This window comes from Hyperolius riggenbachi, chromosome 9 (genome assembly GCF_040937935.1).
Source record: "Hyperolius riggenbachi isolate aHypRig1 chromosome 9, aHypRig1.pri, whole genome shotgun sequence".
Classification (NCBI taxonomy): domain Eukaryota; kingdom Metazoa; phylum Chordata; class Amphibia; order Anura; family Hyperoliidae; genus Hyperolius; species Hyperolius riggenbachi.
The window spans coordinates 209,267,599-209,291,241 of NC_090654.1; the positions used below are offsets into that span (position 1 = coordinate 209,267,599).

Below are 23,643 nucleotides of genomic sequence, written 5' to 3' on the forward strand. Positions count from 1 at the left end.
TTCAGAGTTTCAGACCACTTTAAATCAACATTTCTCAGTTTGATGCCTGCATTTCTGCACCACAATAAACATCGGACCATACTTCACTTGCTATCCCTACTGACTATTATAGACCTTTCGTACCTGCAGATTTAAAGAGAAACTCCAACCAAGAATTGAACTTTATCCCAATCAGTAGCGGATACCCCCTTTTACATGAATCTATTCCTTTTCACAAACAGACCATCAGGGGGCGCTGTATGACTGATATTGTGGTGAAACCCCTCCCACAAAAAGCTCTGAGTACCGAGATACTTCTGGCAGTTTACTGTCTGTGAACCCTGTTACATTGTGGGAAATAGCGGTTTACAGCTGTTTCCAACTGCCAATATAGCAAGCCAGCAGTAAAAATGTCACCATGTAATAAATGTCAGAATAGAAATCAGGGATTTAAAATATTTTACAATGGGCAAACACTGATTAAATCATTTATACATAATTATTGTAAACATGAAGCACTTTTTTTATTACATTATTTTTACTGGAGTGCCTCTTTAAGCAAGACCTTTAGGCCCTGTTCAGATTATGTGCGTTACTAGCCGGTTTTTTCCAGAACACGTACTTACAGACTTTGCTCATAGAAATGGCTACTAATGTTTTCTAATGGCCTCATTCACATGTATGAGTATGAGATTGAGACGCATACATTTCTCATCCGCATTGCTGCACACAGATCTGTGCGTCACGCACAGAAACGGACGCAATGAAAGACTATGGACACCTATCAAAAATGCATACTACTGCGTTTTTAGCCTACTGTTCCCTCTGTGCTTCCCATTTCCTGTGCGACGCACTTCCTTTCAACATGCATAAGTTTTTCAACTTGAGTTTTCTTCGCATTTCTATGCGTTCTGCAAACGCTGACAGTATGAACAGTGCCTTAATAAAACACAATTTAAAAACATAGCTGACACTAGCATGTAGATTTAAAAAAAAAAAAAAAAATTAGCTGGCAGTCTAAGGGTTAACACTGTTTTTTGTTTAGCAGGAAGAAAGATACAACAGTACCTATGTCACTAGCACAGGCTCTTTGCTCATCTGATAACAGTAAAAGTAGTGCACAAAATGCTTCAAGCTGCCTGCAGACACAAGAGGATGAATGGATGTGCAGGGGAAATATGACAGGCTTCAGTGATCTGCATCAACCAACAGTACTGCTCAAAGCATTCAGCTTGGCTTATTCCCGCTATATAGAGACGGGGAGTAAAAAAAAACATGCACAATTCATGAAGCATGGTTATCTCACACCTGTGGTATACATTGCCAGGAGGTGTGTGTGTGTGTGTGTGTGTGTGTGTGTGTGCGTGCGTGCGTGCGTGCGTGCGTGCGTGCGTGCGTGCGTGCGTGCGTGCGTGCCAAGATTCCAGGTTTGAAGGTAAGTTTGTTTAAAGGAAACCTAACCCGAGCAAATCTTAAAGTGGACCCAAATTAAAAATACAAGGTTTCAGAAATTCAAGATTTCAGAAATAAAATCTATTTTCGAAATTATAATAAATAACCTTTTCAGCTAAATGATGACAAATATAACATATTTTACATTTATTGGAAAAACCCCTCCCTTTCATTTTGCCGGGACAGTATCCGGCAAACTGGCGGAGTAGGAGGTGTCCGGCAAAGGAGGAATTGCTAATAGCTGCCACCTGTATAGCCCTAGTTATGAAATGAGAAGGGTGAAAAGCATGCACTGAAATGCTCATAGGCTTAAAGGAGTGTTTATTTATCTTTGTAGGTGTCAAAGTGGTGCAACTAAATATTTTTAAGTAAAAAAAATGTTTGGTTTGGATCCGCTTTAAAGGGACACAAGTCAAAAAAAAAAAGAAGTTTTACTCACCTGGGGCTTCCAATAGCCCTGCAGCTGTCCCCTGCAGCTGTCCGGTGCCCTCGCCGTCTACCTCCGATCCTCCTGGCCCCGCCGGCAGCCACTTCCTGTTTCGGTGACAGGAGCTGACAGGCTGGGGACGCGAGTGATTCTTCGCATTCCTGGCCACAATAGCGCTATCTATGCTGCCATAGCATATATCATATAGCAGCATAGAGGGTGCTAATGTGTCTGGGAACGCAAAGAATCACTTGCGTCCCCAGCCTGTCAGCTCCTGTCACCGAAACAGGAAGTGGCTGCCGGCGGTGCCAGGAGGATCGGAGGGAGACGGCGAGGGCAGCGGAGAGCTTCAGGGGGCTATTGGAAGCCCTAGGTGAGTAAAACTATTTTTTTTTGTTTGACTTAAGTGTCCCTTTAAGGGCTACCTAGAGGTATGTTCATGCTGGATACCTCATATTCCTGTGCATTACCTTTCCATTCCTCCCAGACATGCAGATCAGGTGTTTCAGACATTATTGTCAGATCTGACAAGATTAGCTGCATTCTTGTTACTGGGGTTATTTAGAGACACTACTGTAAGCAAAATAGATCAGCAGGACTGCCAGGCAACTGTTATTCTTTAAAGCTAATGAGAATTGCCAACATTTAAAAAAAACAAAAACACACAGATGCGTTCATCTTTGTACCTACTTGCGTCTATCATTTTTGCCGCACCACCATCTCTAGTAACCGTTATTTTGTCCCCCAAAGATGGGCCTGTGACCTTGAAGATGGCTGCGGCCTTTACATTTTTTTTGGGTCACCAGCATCCTCTTCCTGCACACATGCACACGCATGTCACTCTCCCAAGCGCGCCACACTGCTCTTTAGGGGGTCGCACTGTACAGAGCTTGCGTGCGCACATAGATGCGGGTGAGCTCATATGTGCGCACACATTGAGCGTCACATAGCCAGCTTGTCATCGGAAGCGCAGCTCAGAGGGATGGAGAAAGGGGAAGACGTGGCTGTGCGTGACGGAGGAGAGGCAGATCCCTTGAAATAAGCTCTGCCTCCTCCTCTTCATACCATGTTCGACCGAACTGGTAAAATATTTTCAACAGCGATTTCAGGTGCAGGGGTGCTGCCAGAGGAACGGCATGGCGACAAATTATCATAGGTGCCTTAAAGGACAACTGAAGCGAGAGGGATTTGGAGGCTGCCATATTTATTTCCTTTTAAACAAAACACCAGTTGCCTGGCTGTCCTGCTGATCCTCCGTCTCGAATACTTTTAGCTATAGACCCTGAACAAGCATGCAGCATATCAGGCGTTTGACATGGTCAGATCTGACAATACTAGTGGCATGCTTGTTTCTAGTGTGATTCAGACACTGTTGCAGCCAAATAGATCAGCAGGGCTGCCAGTCAACTGGTATTGTTTAAAAGTAAATAAAATATGGCAGCCCCCGTATACCTCTAACTTCAATTGTCCTTTAAAAAAAAAAAAAAAAAAAAAGGTAAAAGAGCATCTATTTAAATAAAAAGAAATAAAATAAATACATTTGATTCCCATTGACTTTTATGATATAATGAATTGCATGTGTAGTACACATAATTAATATAACATTAGTATCAAAGATAGGAGTTGCATATTGTTATTTTTAGCTATATAGCTTTTTTTTTTTATATTACGTTGCACCATTCTATCATATTTGCAATTACAAGCCACACTCTGTATTTTAACCTATGAAACAGTAGAGCTAAAGACCCTTTGAACTTTCCTGCAGTAAAACCTCATCTGAAGCGGTCTCTCACTGTTTCTTTGACATATATAAGTGCTTCAGAAAATAGGACTGTCTCCGACGCAAGTTGGATCGGAGTGCTCAGAAAAGCTATTTTGCATAGAAAGCAACTGAAGTTTCTTTAAAGGGGTTCTATTAAGTCCCACGCCGTCACTGAAGACACCTCCATATGTCGCCGCCGGTGACATGCTAATTATTCGTCTTACTCAGTGATCTGCAAACTTGGCTCTGCAGCTGTTAAAGGGGAACTTCAGCCTAAACAAACATGCTGTCATCAAGTTACGTTATGTTAATTACAATAAATAGGTAATATAATTTTTTACCCACCCTGTTTTAAAAGAACAGGCAAATGTTTGTGATTCATGGGGGCTGCCATCTTTTTGGTTGAAAGGAGGCGACAAGGAGCAGGAGACACAGTTCCAACTGTCCTGAGTCCTGATAACCCTTCCCAGCTGCACACGCTAGGCTTCAAATGTCAAATTCAAAATGTAAAAAAAAAAAAAAAATTGCAGAACGAGAACAAGAACATCAGAAATCCCATCATGCTTTGCACAGCATCAGGGGAAAAAAGCCCGGCCAGTTTTCTTCTGTGCAGCTAAAAATAAGGCTTGTATAAGAGAAACAAAGTTCTGATGCTGTGAAACTGTTAAAGAAACACCAGGCCCTTTCAGTGCTGCTGATTTTTAGTCCGGAGGTTCACTTTAAGCAACTACAAGTTCCACAATGCATTGCGGGAGTCTGACAGTCACCATTCATAAAGGCAAATGCATTGTGGGACTTGTAGTTCCTTAACAGCTGAAGAGCCAAGTTTGCAGATCACTGGTCTAACTGGATGAATAGCACTGCTGCTGCCGCATTCGGCCTCGCTGCCGTGCGCATCAGCAGGAGCTTACTGTAAGTTTCCGATGACCCGTGCGGGAGCGAGGACGCGGGCAGCCGCAGTGCTATTCATCTAGTTAGATGTATAATTAGCAGGTCACAGGCGGTGATGAACTCTAGGTAAGCTTTTTTTTATTATTATTGTTAAGACCCACAGAACCCCTTTAACTCTTCTTGTACTGGAAACAATATTGGACTGTTCTTTGCTACTAATGTTCTATTTCTTAGCTGTACTACACATACAATTCATCATATCATAAGTTTTTTTTCACTTCAGATTCTCTTTAAAAGGAAATATGGCAGCCTCCATATAAACCATGATATATCTAAAATATCTCCCCAGTTTAAATTTTCCCTTCGGATTCACTTAAAGTAAACTTATGAGCACAACCGTATATCCCCTGCCCAAGGACACATCCAGTATATTCACTGCATTCTAGGTCTGAATGAATTAAAGAGAGTCTGAAGCGAGAATAAATCTCGCTTCAGACCTCATAGATAGCAGGGGCATGTGTGCCCCTGCTGAAACGCCGCTATCCCGCGGCTAAACGGGGGTCCCTTCACCCCCAAATCCCCTCCGTGCAGCCGGAGAGCGCTTCCTGGTTGGGGCAGAGCTAACCGCCGCAGCCCTGCCCCACACGCGTCTTCCTTCACTGAGAGGGGCGGGGGAGAGGCGGCGATGCGCGTCTTATAGACGCGACTAGAGGCAGGGCTGCAGCCGTTAGCCCTGCCTCCAGGAAGAAAAAATTCACGACCAAGTTTGCGACCAAGATTTGCGGGGGTGGATTTGGGGGTGAAGGGACCCCCGTTTAGCCGCGGGATAGCAGCGTTTTAGCAGGGGCACACATGCCCCTGCTAACTATGAGCTCTGAAGCGAGATTTATTCTCGCTTCAGAGTCTCTTTAAATACTCTTATTAATTACTTCATTCTTGACATAGTTGAGTAAGTGGACAACAAAATCACACAAAAATTATCAATGGAAATCAAATGTATCAACCCATTAAGGTCTGAATATGGAGTCACATTCAAAATTAAAAATGGAAAAAAACAACAACACTACAGCCTGATCCAACTTTAATGTAAAATCCTTAAAACAAGACAAAATGAGGCTCAGTAGCGTGTGTGGCCTCCCTACAACACCTGGGCATGCTCCTGATGGAGGTGGCAGATGGTCTCCTGAAGGATCTCCCCCAGACCTGGACTAAAGCAACCACCAACTTCTGGACAGTCTGAGGTGCAAGTTGGTGTTGTTGGATGGCGCAAAACACATGACGTCCCAGATGTGCTCAATTGGATTCCGGTCTGGGGAATGGGTGGGCCAGTCCATAGCATCAATGCTTTCGACTTGCAGGAACTGCTGACACACTCCAGCCACATGAGGTCTAGCATTGTCTTGCATTAGGAGGAAGCCAGGGCCAACTGCACCAGTATTTGGTCTCACAAGGGGTCTGAGGATCTCATCTCAGTACTAATGGCTTTACGGCCCCTTAAAGAAATGCCACCCCACACCATTACTGACGCACTGCCAAACTGGTCATGCTGGAGAATGTTTCAGGCAGCAGTCCGATCTTCAGTGTCTCCAGACTCTGTCACATGTGCTCAGTGTGAACCTCCTTTCATCTGTTGAGTTCTACCTGCTTTCATATTCTGTTCTCTGGCAAACGCCAAAATGTCCTGGGCTGTACACACAACCCCTACCTGTTGACAACAGGCCACCCTCAGCGGATGGTTCAGAAACAGCCTCATCAGTCTGCCGACAGCGCATACACACATGCTACTGTCGGCTGAGCATCCGCCCAGCGGGAGGGTCTTGCGGACCCGTCATTGGCGGAAAAATGGCACGTGTACGCACCTTAAGAGGCAGAGGATCAGCAGGAAAGCCAGCCAATCTGCATTAATTAAAGGGTAGGGAAATATCTCAGCTTCCAAATCACTCTCAGTTCAGAAGTACTTTGACTAAAATGGTCAAGCAAGCAATGGTTGGTGTCTAGATTAGATTTCAAGCAATAAAGTTTCTAAACAAAGCAGAATGAATTTATTAAAAAAAAGAACATTATGTAAAAAGGTTCCAGAGAGAAACACATGGCCCTAAAAACTACTTACCATTGCAATGTCTCAGATTTTGATCCTCACTCATCACAATTTCTATCAAAAAAATGTTCAACTTTTGAAGTGGTATAAAATCCAAAATGTCATCTCTGTGCTTATATTAACCTATTTTGGTTTCTGGACGTAGAAACTATGTCCAGAAACCATGTGCGCTACCGCGCGCCCCCGCGGCCGATCGCGCGCGTGCACGCGCACTCCCGGCCGCAGATTCGGTAGTCAGGGAATCAATGTATCGGACTATGAAGTCCGATCACTGATTCCTCTCCCCCGCTGAAAAAGCGACAGCTTCTCTCGGAAGCTGCGCCTTTTCTGGCCATTCACTTCCTGATGCGCCACTCTAAGCGTGTGTTACGCTTAGAGTGACGTCATATAAACAAACTCATGGCCGCCATCTTGTGGCCAAAAAGTAATACTACACCTGAAAATAAAAATGAATTAAAATCAACACACGTTTACATTATAAATCTATTGTTTACCCCCCACCCTCCCAAAACTACCCAAATAAAATGTTTACTATAAATAAAAAAAACCATTACAATAAAAAAAAAAAAAAAAAACATGTAAATATTTACCTAAGGGTCTAAACTTTTTAAATATCAATGTAAAGATGAAATATTTCTATATTTTTTTTATTTTAAACTTGTTAATAGTGATGGATGCAAAATGGAAAAAATGCACCTTTATTTCCAAATAAAATATTGTTGCCATACATTGTGATAGGGACATAATTTTAACGGTGTAATAACCGGGACATATGGACATATACAATACGTGAGTTTTAATTATGGAGGCATGTGTTATTTTAAAACTATAATGGCTGAAAACTGAGAAATAATGAATTTTTCCATTTTTTTCTTATTCTTCCTGTTAAAATGCGTTTACAGTAAAGTGGCTCTTAGCAAAATGTACCCCCCAAAGAAAGCCTAATTGGTGGCGGAAAAAAAACAAGATATAGATCAGTTCATTGTGATAAGTAGTGATAAAGTTATAGGCTAATGAATGGGAGGTGAACATTTCTCTCGTAAAAACCACGGAACCTGAATGGGTTAAGATCAAACACAGCATAAACATTGGAAAAATATATTGGTATTAAGTTACTGAAACGTTTAACAAAGTTCCACTTTACTCAGAAGGTGATTGACAATTGTGTACCGGCAATCATATTGTCGTGTTGTCTTGTGTTACTACTGTATTTGTAAGATCAGAAAAAAAAAAGCAGAGAAGCTTCGTCATCCCTCCGTTTACAGCAGAAACTTCTGCAAATATTAACAGCACAACCTAATAATGTTGTACTGGCAAGGGCAATTATATCAATCAGCTTCAGAATGAATTGAAACTTTGTGACTTAAAGAGAATCTGTATTGTTAAAATCACACAAAAGTAAACATACCAGTGCGTTAGGGGACATCTCCTATTACACTCTGTCACAATTTCGCCGCTCCCCGCCGCATTAAAAGTGGTTAAAAACAGTTTTAAAAAGTTTGTTTATAAACTAACAAAATGGCCACCAAAACAGGAAGTAGGTTGATGTACAGTATGTCCACACATAGAAAATACATCCATACACAAGCAGGCTGTATACAGCCTTCCTTTTGAATCTCAAGAGATCATTTGTGTGTTTCTTTCCCCCTGCATCTCTCATGCACTGAAGTATCAGGCTGCTCTTTTCTTCCTGCAAACAGCTTTGCCCTTGTCTGTAATTCCTCACTATGTGAAAGCCCAGCCAGCTCAGAGGACGATTTATCCAGCTTGTAAAAGATAAGAGAGAAGAGAGAAGCTGCTCTAATCTAAATAACACACAGGCAGTGTGCATAGAGGGGCCTGGAAGGCGGAGTTTATAGCAGAACCACAACACTGAAGAACTTGGCAGCCTTCCAGACACAGGCTGACAAGTCTGACAAGAGATAGATAAGTTGATTTATTACAGAGACTGTGATAGTACAAAGTGCTGCAGTAAGCCAGAACACAGAATAGCTTTTGGAACTTGTAGGATGATAAAAAACAGGATGCAATTTTTGTTACGGAGTCTCTTTAAAGTGTCGGGCATAAAATCAAAAATCAATTCTTTATTTTTATCTGGTAAACAAGTAGTAAGGATGCTAACCAGGCAATCCAAAAGTTAAAAATCACTATTACTTTTTCTTGTTGATAAATGATCTTTCCCCAGTTTACCTGACTCTTAATTTGGTACGCACAAAGTTGCAGGGCACTTTGGGTTGTCCTTTTTAGCTTGTCTACTATCTCCTCAGACTTGACTAATATGGCCTGATTGGCTGAAGCTTCTTTCCCACTTGTTTTCCCCTCCCACACCCCTGTTCCTCTCGGATTGGCCAATTGTAATGATCTGCTCAGCTGTCTGCACGGGCAGACAGCTGTTTGTCCATTCTTTAGGTCTGAGGGCTGCAGGTCTCTGGAAAAGAGACCTGTCTTCGCTTTGCAAGTTGCAGAGTTGCTCTGCTGGTGAGGAATCTGCATACACTTGTCATGAAAATTGCTTAGCTGTTTCCTCTGATGGCTTGCAGTATAAAAACCATTTCTTCCCAGAATTCCTTGCTGGTCATGATGGTTTGTTCCTGCTAACTTGCCTGGAGTCTCAGCCCTCTGCTCATTGTTGGTTATTATTGCTAGCTTAGAGTAGATACCCTTTGGGAGTGCTCCTTGCATTCCTGTTTAGTGCAGTCAGGATTGTGTATATTTGTACTGCCTATTCTGTCGTGTCTTGTTCTTGTTATTGCGCTGCTGCCAGCGGTTGGCGGTAGCGAATCGTTTTGTCTGTTGGGATCGCACTTGCTCTTGCGGAGGAGCAGTGGATCCATTCTGACTTGCTCCTTCTGTCTGTCTCGTCTGGTACGAATGCTTGCTGTAGGCTTGGTGAGGTAACCATCTAGCAAGCGTTTGCGTTCTCTATTTCGTGTTTGTGTTACATTGGTTAGTTAGGGTGACACGCTTATCACTGGGCGCCTAACGCGCGGTGATCGTGTCTTAAACGCGTTCGCTGTTGCGAATGAGTGCAGTGTTCGCGTTTAGCTAGCGTTTGTTATTTTCCTTGATGTTCTGATCGTTGTTATTTGCTATGTCTTTCTTGCTACACTTGTGCTCTGTCTAATTCGGTCATGTGTCACTTTTGGCAATCGTCACTCTTGCGATTGCGTTCCCACTTCGGTTCCGTTGTTGGTGTTTGTTCACCGCCGCTGGGTGGCTACTAGATTGGTGGACACACATTCTGTCTCTGTGCTTTCTCTCTTTAAGGGCTATCTTGCCCTGCATTGCTTCAACTCGTACAATTCCCATCTAGCATCTGTGGCCGTGCAGAGGCTGTGTTCGTCTGCACGCCACAGCTCCATCTGCCAGTGGGAATTGCCCTTTACAGGTGCATTGCACCCAAGCTAGGTTCTGTCAGATTACACGCTTGTGGAGGATTTCCCCAGTGTCAGCACGCATCTTGTGCGCTGACCATGGAAATAATTCCCCAATCATTACACCAATATTTCTCATGCTGAAACAATGCACTTTCTATAGTGGAGGGCGGGGAATGCATACACAAATCAGGCAGCCGAGAGTGAGGGAGGAAATGACATCAGGAGTGGCTTCAAAATAGCCACAGTTAAAATGGGAACTGCTAAGAAGCATTTTCTCTTTTTTACTGTAGAATAATCACTAAAATCAAAAAATGGATAGTGCGATACATAGGTTATGTAAATAGAGCAAGTATTTATCTACTTATATATGGGTTTTTTTCTGAGATAGTATGGCTGACAGCTCCTCTAAAGTAAATCTTAAATGGGCATACTAAAAGATTTTATACTTACCTGGGGCTTCCTTCAGCCCCATGAGCAGCGAGGCGTTCTTTGCCGTCCTCCCCAGTGCCTCAGTTCGCCTGGTATAAGTCCCGGTAACTGGCTCAGCTGTGCCAGTTGGTCTTTTCTGTGCATGTGCGGAGGGGCTGCGCATGCACAGAAGAGCACACTGGCGTGACTGAGCCCATCTCAGGTACACTTTAACCCTTCTAGTGATTTATACTAGTAAATCTTTTTTTCCCTACCAATTCTTATGCTGTGTTTAAAGGACAACTGAAGTGAGAAGAATATGGATGCTGCCATATTTATTCATTTTAGACAATACCAGTTGCCTGGCAACCCTGCTGATCTATTTCGATGCAGCATGTCTGAATCACACCAAAAACAAGCATGCAGCTAATCTTGTCAATGTCAGAAACACCTGATCTGCTGCATGCTTGTTCACAGTCTATGGCTAAAAGTATTAGAGGCAGATCAGAAGGACAACCAGGCAACTGGTATTGCTTAAAAGGAGATAAATATGGCAGCCTCTACATACCTCTCGCTTCAGTTGTCCTTAAATCTTTTAGAGCAGAGAAGAAATTTGGCGTTAAAAAAAAAATAAAAAAAAAATCACTTAATCTTCTGCAGACAGCAGATGAGAACATTGTTATCCTGAGTGACTGCAGACACACATGTCTTTCCCTGGCAGTGAGTTCTCCAGTCTTGAGACTTGCTACACAGCAAAACAATTAATGCTCTTTCCTCATTACATCCCCAGCGAGGTGATGATTCAGGAGTGTAAAAATGGAATGCGATAATTTACTGTGCTAAGAGCTGGGGAGGTTTTAGTAGTGTTAGAATGAAAAAGCAAGCACATTTACCAGATGAGGAGGCAGTAGAATGAGTCAGCAGTCACGGCAATACTGAACCCAGGAATAAAGAATATATACAATGAGATGCAACCCAGTTAACTCCAAGATTGCCCAGTTTCAGATTTTATGGAATTTTGGACTTGACAAGTAAGCAACGTCTTGATATGCAAGCACCGAACGTTTATTTGCGTCACGTCATCACAACTGCACCGATGGTTTTTCCTTTATACTTGTATTAAATCGGAACTGAAGTAAAGAAAAAAAAAAACAAGACCTGGGGCTTCTGCCAGCCCCCTGCAGCCAATCTGTGGCCATGCAACCAATCACTGATGCTCTGCTCCGACGCCGCAGCTCACTTGCACAGTACAAGTGCACTGGCGCACATCCTCGTTCACGTTACCGTAGCCAGACATGTACTGCACAGGCAAAGTACAGATTTTCTTGTACTGCGCCTGGGCAGGGTGCGTCAGGAACGCGTACTAGGATACCCGTGGCCAGGACACTATGGAGGTCGACTTAGAAGTCGGCTTCCAGTAAGAGAAGAAAAGTGAGCCGTGGCGGGGGACGGAGAATCAGTCCAGGAGGGCGAGGGCACAGGTTGGCTGCAGGGGCCTGGCAGAAGCCCCAGGTAAGTGAAACTTATTTTTTTTCTTTATTTTAGTTCTGCTTTAAAGAGGAACCCCAGTGAAAATAATGTAATAAAAGAAGTGCTTAATTTTTACAATAATTATGTATAAATGATTTAGTCAGTGCTCTCCCATTGTAAAATCTTTCCTCTCCCTGATTTACATTCTGCCATTTACCACATGGTGTTATTTTTAGTTGCCTACCTTATACAAAGGAGATTTCCACTTTTTTGAAAAATAATAGTTATTTTATATTTAGTCAGCACTTCATTTTCGCAGCTCAAACTGCTTCCTCAGGTCAATTAGGGTGCTTTAAAATAAACAAACATGGGCACTCAGAACTCCTTCATAAATGTACATACACCAAATACAATTTTAAAAATACTGTACATATCTCATTGAGCATTAGTAATATGCACTAACTCCCTCATAAAATGTACATAAAAGTATATAAATGATGGAGTTAGTGCATATTCCTAATGCTCAATGAGATTTTACAGTGTATTTTTTAAATTTTATTTGGTGTATGTACATTTATGATGGAGTTCTGCGTGCCCATATTTGTTTATTTTAAAGCACCCTAATTGACCTGAGGAAGCGGTTTGAGCCACAAAACGCGTTGTCTGAAAGGCTAACAAAATAAACTATATTTTTCAAAAAGTGGAAGTCTCCTTATATAAAGGTAGGCAAGAATCCTTTGACATAAATTGTTGCATATAGTCCTCTACAAGGGCGCCTCCTACTCTCCTGCATCCTGTTACACTACCCCACCACGTGGGGTCTTCACGACACTTGTTTAAAGTGAAGTTTCTTTTAAAAGGAGAAGCGACTGACCTCCAGGTTATCTAGCAGCCTATTTTGGGAGGGAGCTGCCTATACTGGGGAAGGACTCCTGGCTGTCTATACGGTGGGGGTCATCTGGCAGAAGCAGGAAATTTGGACGCCCGTGTTCAGTGGATCTTTGCCGCCACAAGAGAAATAACGGCTATGGAGGCATATTTGGGCAGCCTACAATGCAAAATAGAGGTAAAAATAGCAGGCGCCACAATATGCCCACATTTCCACCCATAGGCGATAGCGTGGTCCAAGTATATATACTACTCTCTCAGCACAGTCCAAGGTATTAATCCCGCAGCTGGGGACACCTGGTGCAGGCCACACGTCCCACAATCCCATGCCACTGGTATGCTATGCTTCACAGATAATTGCCGGTAGGAGGATGGACAATCATGGCCCTGTGCCGACTTGTATCCACTCTTCCGCAATATATAGGATTACATGCTTGTTGCAACTTATGCTGATTTGAAAACTTAATTAAAGAAGTCCAGTTTAGTTGGGATGGGCACTGCCTCTCTCTCCTTTATTACATGCACTATAGCTGAACTTTGGAAACTGCACTCCTTGCTGGTCCTTTTTGATAGTCTAGAAGGATGGACAAGTCACTAAGATCCCAAGCCGCAGTCATGTGATCACTTCAGGTTGCCTGTTGAAGGCTGTGATCATCATTAAACAGCTCAGCTTAAAAAGTGCCCATTAACATTACAATTTTCTCAACAGTGTTCTTCCAGCAATTTTTATGATCAAATTGTACAGAAGACTGCACATTTCATGGCAAAAGTTGATGTAAAACGATTCTATGGTCAATTGAATCAGAAAATACCATAAATCTATCCGAATGTTGGATTTTAGGATTGAATTGAAAAAGAAAATGCCCTAATTGACTTGTTCATGGGATCAATCCATAATATCCTTTTGATTAATGTCAATCATAAAAATGGTGTCCAAAAAAAAGACTGCATCTGATGGAAAAATTGCACCATTAATGGGCACCTTAAGAACATTATGTAGCATGTGCAATACTTAAGTAGGCATCTGCAATAGCCACATTAACCATTTCAATGCTTTACACATACCATACTCAAATTTTAGGTCAGCTATGATAAATTACTAAACAAGAAAAAAAAATAAAAAAAATGTCACCTTCAATTTTTGCCAGCGTCACTGAGCCTCAGCTTCAGGACCTGCATTTTCATGGTTCAGCCGTGCTTTCCTGTGGTAGTGGCTTCCCTGGTCATGTGAGGACAACAAGCCGTCTGTTGCATTTTTCTCCATGTGATTAAATATAGAACAAAGCAACTGCACATACAGCAGCAGTTCTCCTGCAAAGGCTCTTGCCAGCAATCTGTATAACCACCTTGGGAGGGCCTAAATCATACGAGGCAGAAAGTGAGGTGCTGCAACACATATGGTCATCCATTGCATTCTAGCCTGAAAATTATTGGACTTGATGGGGAAATCTGCCCAATGCAACAACATTCAGCATACTGCTTGTTGTCATTGCTTTGTATAGTAGCACATTGATGTAAAAAGGACAGCATTGAAGGTCACACTGCAAATTACAGCTATAGTGGCGCGATGTGCTTGCTGCTTACTGCTGTAAGGGCTGCATATGAAGCCAGGATCCATGTCACCTCTAAGGGCTGGGTTACACGGCTTCAGTTGCTGTCAGTTATTACGCCATGCACAGCTGGTGCACACCATGGTAAGGGAACTTTTGATGTCTCTGTTGGTCAGTTTATCTATGTGTGTGGTACCTGAAAACTTTCCACAACACACTGCCCAACATTTTTGTGTGTGTTGTGGACCCAATACACAGAAAACCAAAATAAAAATTCAACTGAATCAGTTGTTTGTATCATTTGCCAGTAGAAGCCTAAAGGTGGCCACACACACACACACACACACACACACTAAACATCTTCTGAATTGAAATAAATTTTTCTGACAGATTGTAGAATTTAAAAAAAAAAAAAATATTGACCAGTGTACCACACACACACGTTCAATTTTTCCCCAATTATGAAAAAAAAACTAAATGATTGAAAACTCAAAAAATTGTTTGGATCTGTACAATCTGCCACACACCACACAATTTTGATAAAAATTGATCAGAAAAATCCAACACTCCTGACCTTCTTTAACCACCCTGGCGTTCTGATTAAATCGCCAGGGTGGCTGCGGGAGGGTTTTTTTTAAATAAAAAAAAAACTATTTCATGCAGCCAACTGAAAGTTGGCTGCATGAAAGCCCACTAGAGGGCGCTCCGGAGGCGATCTTCCGATCGCCTCCGGCGCCCAGAATAAACAAGGAAGGCCGCAATGAGCGGCCTTCCTTGTTTTGCTTATATCGTCGCCATAGCGACGAGCGGAGTGACGTCATCGACGTCAGCCGACGTCGTGACGTCAGCCGCCTCCGATCCAGCCCTTAGCGCTGGCCGGAACTTTTTGTTCCGGCTACGCTGGGCTCAGGCGGCTGGGGGGACCCTCTTTCGCCGCTGCTCGCGGCGAATCGCCGCAGAGCGGCGGCGATCAGGCAGCACACGCGGCTGGCAAAGTGCCGGCTGCGTGTGCTGCTTTTTATTTCATTAAAATCGGCCCAGCAGGGCCTGAGCGGCAGCCGCTGGCGGTGTTGGACGAGCTGAGCTCGTCCAGACCGCTCAGCTGGTTAACTGAATAAAAACGGGACAACCGATCGTAATTATCAAACTGGTATAAAATCGGATCTTTAAACCATTTCAGCCCGTGGGTATTTTTCACCTTATGGACAAGAGAAATTTTCACATTTCAGTGCTCCTCCCTTTCATTCCCCAATAACTTTATTGCTATTGATCACAAAGAAATGATCTATACCTTGTTTTTTCAGCCACCAATCAGGCTTTCTTTAGGTAGTACATTATACAAAGGATTATTTTATTCTAAAGCATTATAATGGGAATAATAAGAAAAATATGGGGAAAAAAATGAATTTCTCAGTTTTCAGCCATTATAGTTTTAAAATAATTCAGGCTTCCGTAATTAAAATCCACACATTTGGCCATTTGGCCCGGTTATTGCAACATTAAAATGATATCCCTAGTATAATGTTTTGCGATCACGGTGGCCTAGGAGGGAATTTAATAAATGGAAACTTTGTTCCCAATCATAAATCTAACGATCGGCGGCGGTAATCAGTGAGCGGGAGGAAGCACGGCGGCCCCATCTAAGAATCAACACCATTTTTTAACTAAAACCGTGTTCATTCGAGGCAGACATGTACGGATTGGCTCAGGGACTTTTGTCCCCTGCAGCTAATCCTCCCTGTTGTCGGCAACATCGCAATCGCGGGCATCTGCCCGCACGATCACCCGCACAGCCCCCCCAAGCTGCAGGGCTGTGACTATCGCGTCCCTGCAGCTGTAGCAGCTGCAAACATGAGGCTGACATCTCAGCAGCAGAAATGGTATAATTGTATGGTGTGTGGCCACCTTAAAGGGAAACTGAAGAGAGAGGTATATGGAGGCTGCCATGTTTATTCCCTTTTAAGCAATACCAGTTGCCTGGCAGCCCTGCTGATCCTCTGCCTCTAATACTATTAGCCATAGCCACTGAACAAGCATGAAGCAGATCAGGTGTTTCAGACTTTAAAGTAAGATATGACAAGACTAGCTGCATGCTTGTTTCTGGTGTTATTCAGATACTACTGCAGAGGAACAGACAAGCAGGGCTGCCAGGCAACTGGTATTGATTAAAAGGAAATAAATATGGCAGCCTCCGTATACCTCTCACTTCAGTTCCCCTTTAAAGCCCAATACACAATGGGGGGGGGGGGATCTCTATCGCCTGGCAGGGAACGATGCACAATCCCCTGGGCATCAGCGCATTGCCCACACTGTACAGACATGACATCAGCCTCCAGGATAGCGGTGTCTCTTCTGCTGCACATATGCAAAAAGGGCACTGGGAAATTTGGGCGCAGGGTGAAGCCTTAAAATGTCTCACGCTGCTATTGTAAATTTCCTGGTGGTGTCGAATACTATCCCTCCTCCAGGGCGCCATGGACATCTATACGGTTTTACCATCTGCATGGCAGAGTTCAGACTGGCATGTGTACATAGCATTACTCACTAAGGCCGGGAACACACTTGCTGGGGTGTTCCCCCTCCCCCCCATGATTTCCGGCCAGGGTTGCCAACCTCAGAAATCCATTTTTACTGACAAAGCACACAAAAAAATTACTGGACAGAACACTTTTTTTACTGACATCTAATATTATTGAAATTAAATGAAAGATATCACACATGCGCCCTTACGTGCAATACACCAGCAACCACGTGGGGCGCAAATGAGGAAGAAGAGTTCAGTGGCGGACACTGGGCAGGTGAAGTATTCATGCACGGCATCTGGGGGGGGGGGGGGGAACTTTGATACATTTTCATTTGGGGGATGCGACCAGGGGTATCCGTCACATTTGTTCTCGATTATCGCAGCCCTTACCGCTGCACACTTTATCGAGCATGCCAACCTGAGATTTTCCAGCACATCTGATTGTTACATGCAATCGATACATGCAACCGATTTCGGCCCGAAATTGGTTTGATTGTCAACCAGGCATGCTCTTGATGGCAGGGATTTTTATAATATCAATAATAATTGTCTTATCTGACGGTTGATTGGCCACCAAGTCTACAGATGTATGGCCACCTTTAGCTAGAGCAGTGTACATTCCAGAGTGATACGTGAACTGATAATCGGTAAGTGCTGTGATCTCCTAAGAAAGAGAGAAGGGGTTTTTTTTTACTGACAACACAAATTTTTTCATGGACTTTACTGACAGCCCAGATTGGTTGACTTTTTTTACTGATGGTCAGTAAATTTACTGACGGTTGGCAACACTGTTTCCGACTCTCAGTCAGTGTGTTCAAGCATGCAATAGTGTTTTCCACCACCAAATTTTCATATGCAGTAGAATACATTTTAACTGCAAACTTTTCTGTTGTGGAGTTAAAAAAAAAAAAAAAAAAAAAAAAAAGGGAAAAAGGCTTGAAAAAACATGGACCACCCTAACAACATGCGTTTCTCGAGTGGGTCCATTTACTTCAATGGCCATTAAACAAACAAGCACAATTACAGCAAGTGTGCCTTGCCTAATTCAGACATTCCTAACCTGCCTGACTGGCACACACACACACACACACAACTGAATTGTAGTTTGCGTTTCAGTCACTTCATAGAACTATTAATCCTGGCTTCATAAATAAAGATTTTACTGCAACTGTGGAAAGCTGCTGCATCAACTTTTATGTTTAGCTTTTAACCTCCTAGTTCTTACATAGGCCCCATAATGTGGAATAGCTCTTGTTGTACAGACATACAAGCTGATTAAGAAAAAAATTAAAGTCCTTTTTGTGATCACAGACTTGCATAGAAGAGCTGCCACTCCAAAAGGAGTTAACATGAGGCTGAGGAGGTTGAAAGGTTAATCGTACTCATCCTTTCAAAAGAACAGTAAAAGGGAAGGCTGGAGAGACATGGATAATGAAGCAGAAAACTGTGTGGGCGTTGGGGCAACAGAAGGGCAAAAACCTTAATGTCAGCCACATAAATATAGATCAATTGCAGACAGGATGGGCATCATGGGAAGAAATGAATCAGACATTCAGATAAAAGAAGACCAGGATGTCCCCAAGCCTGAACAAGCAGCGTTATTTACCAAGGCGTCTCCTGAAAGGTCTAAAGCAAGTACACACATGGGCGTACTGTTACCCAGCAGCGATCGGGAATCAGAGTCGATCCCTTGGGGGACAGTTTGGGGCAGATGCTGTACATACGCTTCCTAAGTCACAAGCCTCCAGGCTAGCAATATGTTCTTTAACTATAGAGAAAAATTGGTTAACCCTTTGCACACTCATGCAAACACTCACTGCATGACAAGCTATTCAGGAACCAATGCAATCCCTATAGCCAAGTTAAACGCAAAGGTCTTAAAATAATGCGCTTTTTTTGCAGTTACATAGGCCACACAGAGGATCTCCTGCATTTGTATGTGTGCTAACTGTATGCTTGCATGTTGCATTATGCATGTTATGCTGTGGCTCCTGAATGGTTGGTCTGCAGCAAGTATCTACATAAGAGTATGCACAGTGTTAATTGTTCTTTGATTAGCCACACCCTTTAGGCATATATAGGAAAAAGGTCCCAGGTAATTTAGGTGGCGGGTGAAGTCGCTAGCAGAATATCGGTAATACTATTGCTATTTTACTACGGCTTTTACCTGCACCTACCTAACTTTACCCCAAACTACTTCGTAATTTTAGAATTTAGTCTCTACTGTGTAAACTCTACACCCAACACTACCCGTCCCCTCTATAACAATTCAGGATTCAACTATTGCCAGCGCCAAAATTACACTAGTTGCTACAGCTACGATTACCATTGCCCTCTATGGTGGCTCCCACATCACCAGGCGTTGCCCAAATTACCTCAATTTAGATGAGCCTGGATTCTGTGTTTCCTGTTACTATGGAGGGGGGCAGAGGGATGACTAGCATCACACAAGGGAGCGGGAGGGGCAAAGAGGGAGGACAATACAGTCAGCTAACGTTTAGCTGAGATAATCCGGCATGTCAGATCGCTTCTCACTGGATCGGGGCCGCTGTACACACAAGATTTTTAGCAAAGGCTATCTTTAGCGGCCACCTCGGCTGAGTTTAATCCAGGGGTCTCAAACTCGCGACCCGCGGGCCATTTGCGGCCCTCGATACAATATTTTGTGGCCTGCACCGGCAAAAGCTTAATTATAGTTCGCTTCAGTGCTCCCAAGTAATTCGCCGCATCCTCGCTGCTAAACGAGGGCTGCAGAGCACCCAAATTGCCCGGGGGGCAATCCGCCGGCATTTCCTGGAAGGGGCAGAGATTTCAGCTTCAGCTCTGCCCCTCCTGATGTCAATCGCAGCGCATCGCCACCTCTGCCCGCCCCTCTCACTCTTCCTTCCCAGAGAGGGGCGGGGAGGGGCGGGGAGAGGCGGCGATGCGCCGCGATTGACGTCAGGAGGGGCACCTTCCAAGAAATGCCGGCGGATTGCCCCCCGGGTGATTTGGGGGCTCTGAGCCCTCGTTTCGCGGCGGGGACACAGCAGATTACTTGTAATGGGAGCACTGAAGCAAACTATAAGGTAAAGTAGGCAAAATAGGTGGCTTCAGTGTGAATTTGATTTTGAAATAAAAATCAATGCAGGGGGGGGGGCGGAAATCCCTTATGCGGCCCAGCTTCATCCTGACTTTGCCTCCTGCGGCCCCCAGGTAAATTGAGTTTGAGACCCCTGGTTTAATCTAATGTGTGTACGAAGCTTGTGAATCTCCAGTGGGGATATCCAGCCAATCTGGACTAAAATTCTTGAACATGGTTTATGTGGTAAAATAGTGCATACCTCACCTGGGTTATACTGCAACATTGTGGGGTTCCTGAAAGTTTAGTAAATTGGCATTTGTGTAAATGCAGTCTTATATATGCTACGTATCAGTGAGAACTTTAACTATAACCCAGGCTTTCCTTGGCAAGGGGAAACAACATGCACCTCCTGCTGTGGATGCTGCATGCATCTGCATTAAAACTAATATTCATAGTATATGGCCCTGGTGAGGGAAGAAAATCCTCATACCTTAAAAGTTTTTTGTTTTAATCTAGTCCATGATTTTTAAAGTAAACTGAAGTATGACGTGGAAACCAGCGGGTCGAATAAGTCTTTGGCTCTAAGTACGCATCCTTGGGAAGTACGTGCATCCCCACTGAAAATGATTGGATCAGTACTGCGCACACTGAGAGTCTAGATGCACCTGTCTTTGGAAGCACTTGGGGACACAGCGTAAGCCTTCCACATGCAAGGCACTGGCAAGGAGTCCAGAAGGCACATTATTTGGAAGGGGGGACAACAGTGGGATAAAGGGACGGAGAGCAGAATGGGAAGGCTCTATGGGTTTTCTGAGTCTTCACTCTCCATAGGTGAGTATTTAACCTGAATTGAGTTTCCACGCTTCAGGTCTGCTTTAAATAAATAGTTTGTTATATGTCCACTGGAGATATGTGGAGGTTCTTTAAAGGGGTTCTGTGGGGGGTTGAAAATAAATTGGACACTTACCTGAGGCTTGTATCAGCCCCCTGCAGCTGTAATGTCCCACGCTGTCCTCCAACAATCCGCCGTTTCCCGGTCTAATTTGGCATCTGATCCAACTATGGCCGCGCACATACTCGCTCCCGCGCGTCATCGGGAGCTTACTGCGCAATACACGAAAAAAACTTCGTACTACGCAGTAAGCTCCCGATGATGCACGCGAGAGTGAGCACTATTCGTCTTCTTAGACGAATATCAGACCGGGACCAGCAGCGGGGATTGTAGGAGGATGGCGCGGGACATGACAGCTGCAGGGGGCCGACAGAAGCCCCAGGTAAGTGTCCATTTTCACCCCCCCCCCCCCTCTTTCCCCCAAAGAACCCCGCAGCTATGGGAACAAGTTCCCGCACTTCCGTCAGTCGGCTCCAGTCTGACATAAGAGAAGTGCGCTCTTTGCGTATCTCTCCAGCAGCTGCTTGAAACATACATAGACTTCTGCGTAGACTGTAGCCGACTGACGGAAGTGCGGGGACCCGGTTCCCATAGCTGCGGACAACGGCGGCATGGTAGCGATTCAAGCAAATGGGGTTGGAGGAAGCCCCAGGTATGTATAAATCTTTATTACATTCGGCTCTGGTACACTTCAAATTGCACAATGTATGGCCTGCCAGCCATTTTGCAGGGTGAACTTGCTTCAAAGGCAGAAAGTTAACTTGCTGCCTCTGACAAAGCGGGGTTACCCTGCTCAACAGCTGTCAGGCCATACATTGTGCAATTTAAGTCGGTTGATGTGAAGATGCAGTAACGGTGACACTTTTGGAGCAATTGCCTGGTTCCCGGATCTCTCACCGCTACACTATTTGGTATAGGTAATCGACGGCTGCATAGTGTTCTACCGCAACCAACTGTCCTATCAGTTTCATCAACTCTTGATTTGGCTCCTGCTAAAATCTAATGAAGCTCAAGGGGACAAGGTGATAGAATGAAATGATCACTACAACAAATCGACAAATCCAAAAGTGGATTCCTGTGCAGAATAAATGAAGGGGCCTCATGTGATAGGCCATGGTCATAACAGATCCAAATAATGTCAACAACAAAATTATATGAACCTAGCTTACATTCTGTAACCCCGTCTTAATGTAGCCCACAGATTTTACATAGCATTGACATCTTCTGCAGCACTTTACAGAATCCATAGTCATGTCACTAACTGTCCTAAGAGGCGCTCACAATCTAATCCCTACCACAGGCATAGTGAGAGGTAGCCAAATGGGGGGGGGGGGGGGGGGGGTGGTGCAGGGAGGCAAATACAGCTACATGGAGGGGAGTGACAGCCACGTAGGGGTTAATGAGGGAGCAAACGACAGTCGCTGGAGTGAAGAGGGGGCCTATTAATGACAGAGGACGAGACAGACACATGGTGGGTATTGGCACGGGGTGAGAGTGATATAAGGAGAAAGAAACAACCACATGGGGGGGGGGGGGGTTTACAAGGAGAAACATACAAAGAGCCTAGTTGCATGGGCCCTAGAGGGCATAGGGCCCCTGTGAGGCTACACAGACTGCATAGGCCTATAGAAAAATGCATGTGTGGTTATGCTGAACTTCTAGATTATTTTATAAACAATGACATTACACTGCAGAGTGATCAATAGTCAACAAGTCAAAAAAAAAAGCATAGCATGCTAGAATATGCACTGGGCAACACACAGTATCAGGTTAGCATTGAGCTAACCAGAAATTGCCTATGTAACCCATCAAAAGCCCTATACTAAGCAGAAAGGCCAATTTTACTGCATAGTAATTACAGTCCACAGAGCAGCCTGCTGTACTCCGGGCTATTGCCTTTTCTGCATTGAATGTTTACATTCTTACATGTATCCCAAAGCAACCCCCTTTCATAGGCACACAAGGGATTCCAAAGAGCCAGTAGTAACAATTACAGGCATAACTGATGAACATTTATTAATACATAATAAAACCCAACACATCCAAAAAAGCTAACTAAAAGCTCAGTGCAGAGGGCTGGAGAGAGGCTGGCTGCTCACCATGCTGGAGGTGCTGCTGATCTGCCTCAGTCACTGCTTGCTTTCCCCTTACCTTCCTATATCTGCAGCTTTTCCAGGCTGTCTGCTCCAGTCTCTGCCGCCTCCCTGCTCCATCACCTCCAATCACATCTTGTCCCGTTACTGGATCTGCAGCTTATACATTCCCAGGCGAGCAGCTGCCAAACTCTCTCCTGAAGTGATGTCACAGGCTACCTACATCCTCTGAATGTATATCATTCACATATTCCTATAGACCTGTGGACGTGCTGTACCCCTTCCTTCCATTGCCATGCTATGAATGAATGATGCTCAACACTTGCCAAGCTGTACAATCCGCACATCTCATTCTGACCTCTTCTCCCTCTCGTTACTGTCATCCAATCATCGCTCTGGGGGCTTGGCACACTTAAAGGGGCACGATCTAGGAGCACTTGAAGAAAACTGCATCTGTATTCTGAAAGATTTACGTTATCTGAAGTAAAAAGCAGTCTTTGGCAAGGATCTCTACAAAGATGTCAGACGGCCAGCCTACTTGCATACACTATCCTGGCAGGTGGATTGAGCAACTGCTATTCAGTAGGGGAGTTTGAAAACAACACCTGCTCCAGGAAAAAAAAATGTAGAGGGTGCTATGCAGGTGCTGGATCTTCTCTAGGAGTAGCTTTGAACTTGCGACTCACTAAGCGCCAAAACAGGGGCGCGTCTATGCACTGGAAAGTGGGCACGTATATGTAATAAAGTTGCCCCAGTATAGGTAGTATC

At 44.1% G+C, this 23,643-nt stretch overlaps 1 protein-coding gene across 2 annotated transcripts in view; it reads right to left on the reverse strand.

Annotated features, from left to right (window-relative positions):
* The window catches only part of FMN1 (formin 1), a 405,926-nt gene that overhangs the window by 353,730 nt on the left and 28,553 nt on the right, over positions 1-23,643 (reverse strand). Inside the window, exon 1 of one of the 2 annotated variants that reach the window (XM_068253926.1) lies at positions 22,934-23,230. The exons of the other annotated variant lie outside the window; for it this stretch is intronic. The gene's annotated coding sequence lies outside the window, so the exon portion shown is untranslated. Of the gene's footprint in view, positions 1-22,933; positions 23,231-23,643 lie in introns of those variants that run through there. 2 annotated transcript variants of the gene reach the window in all.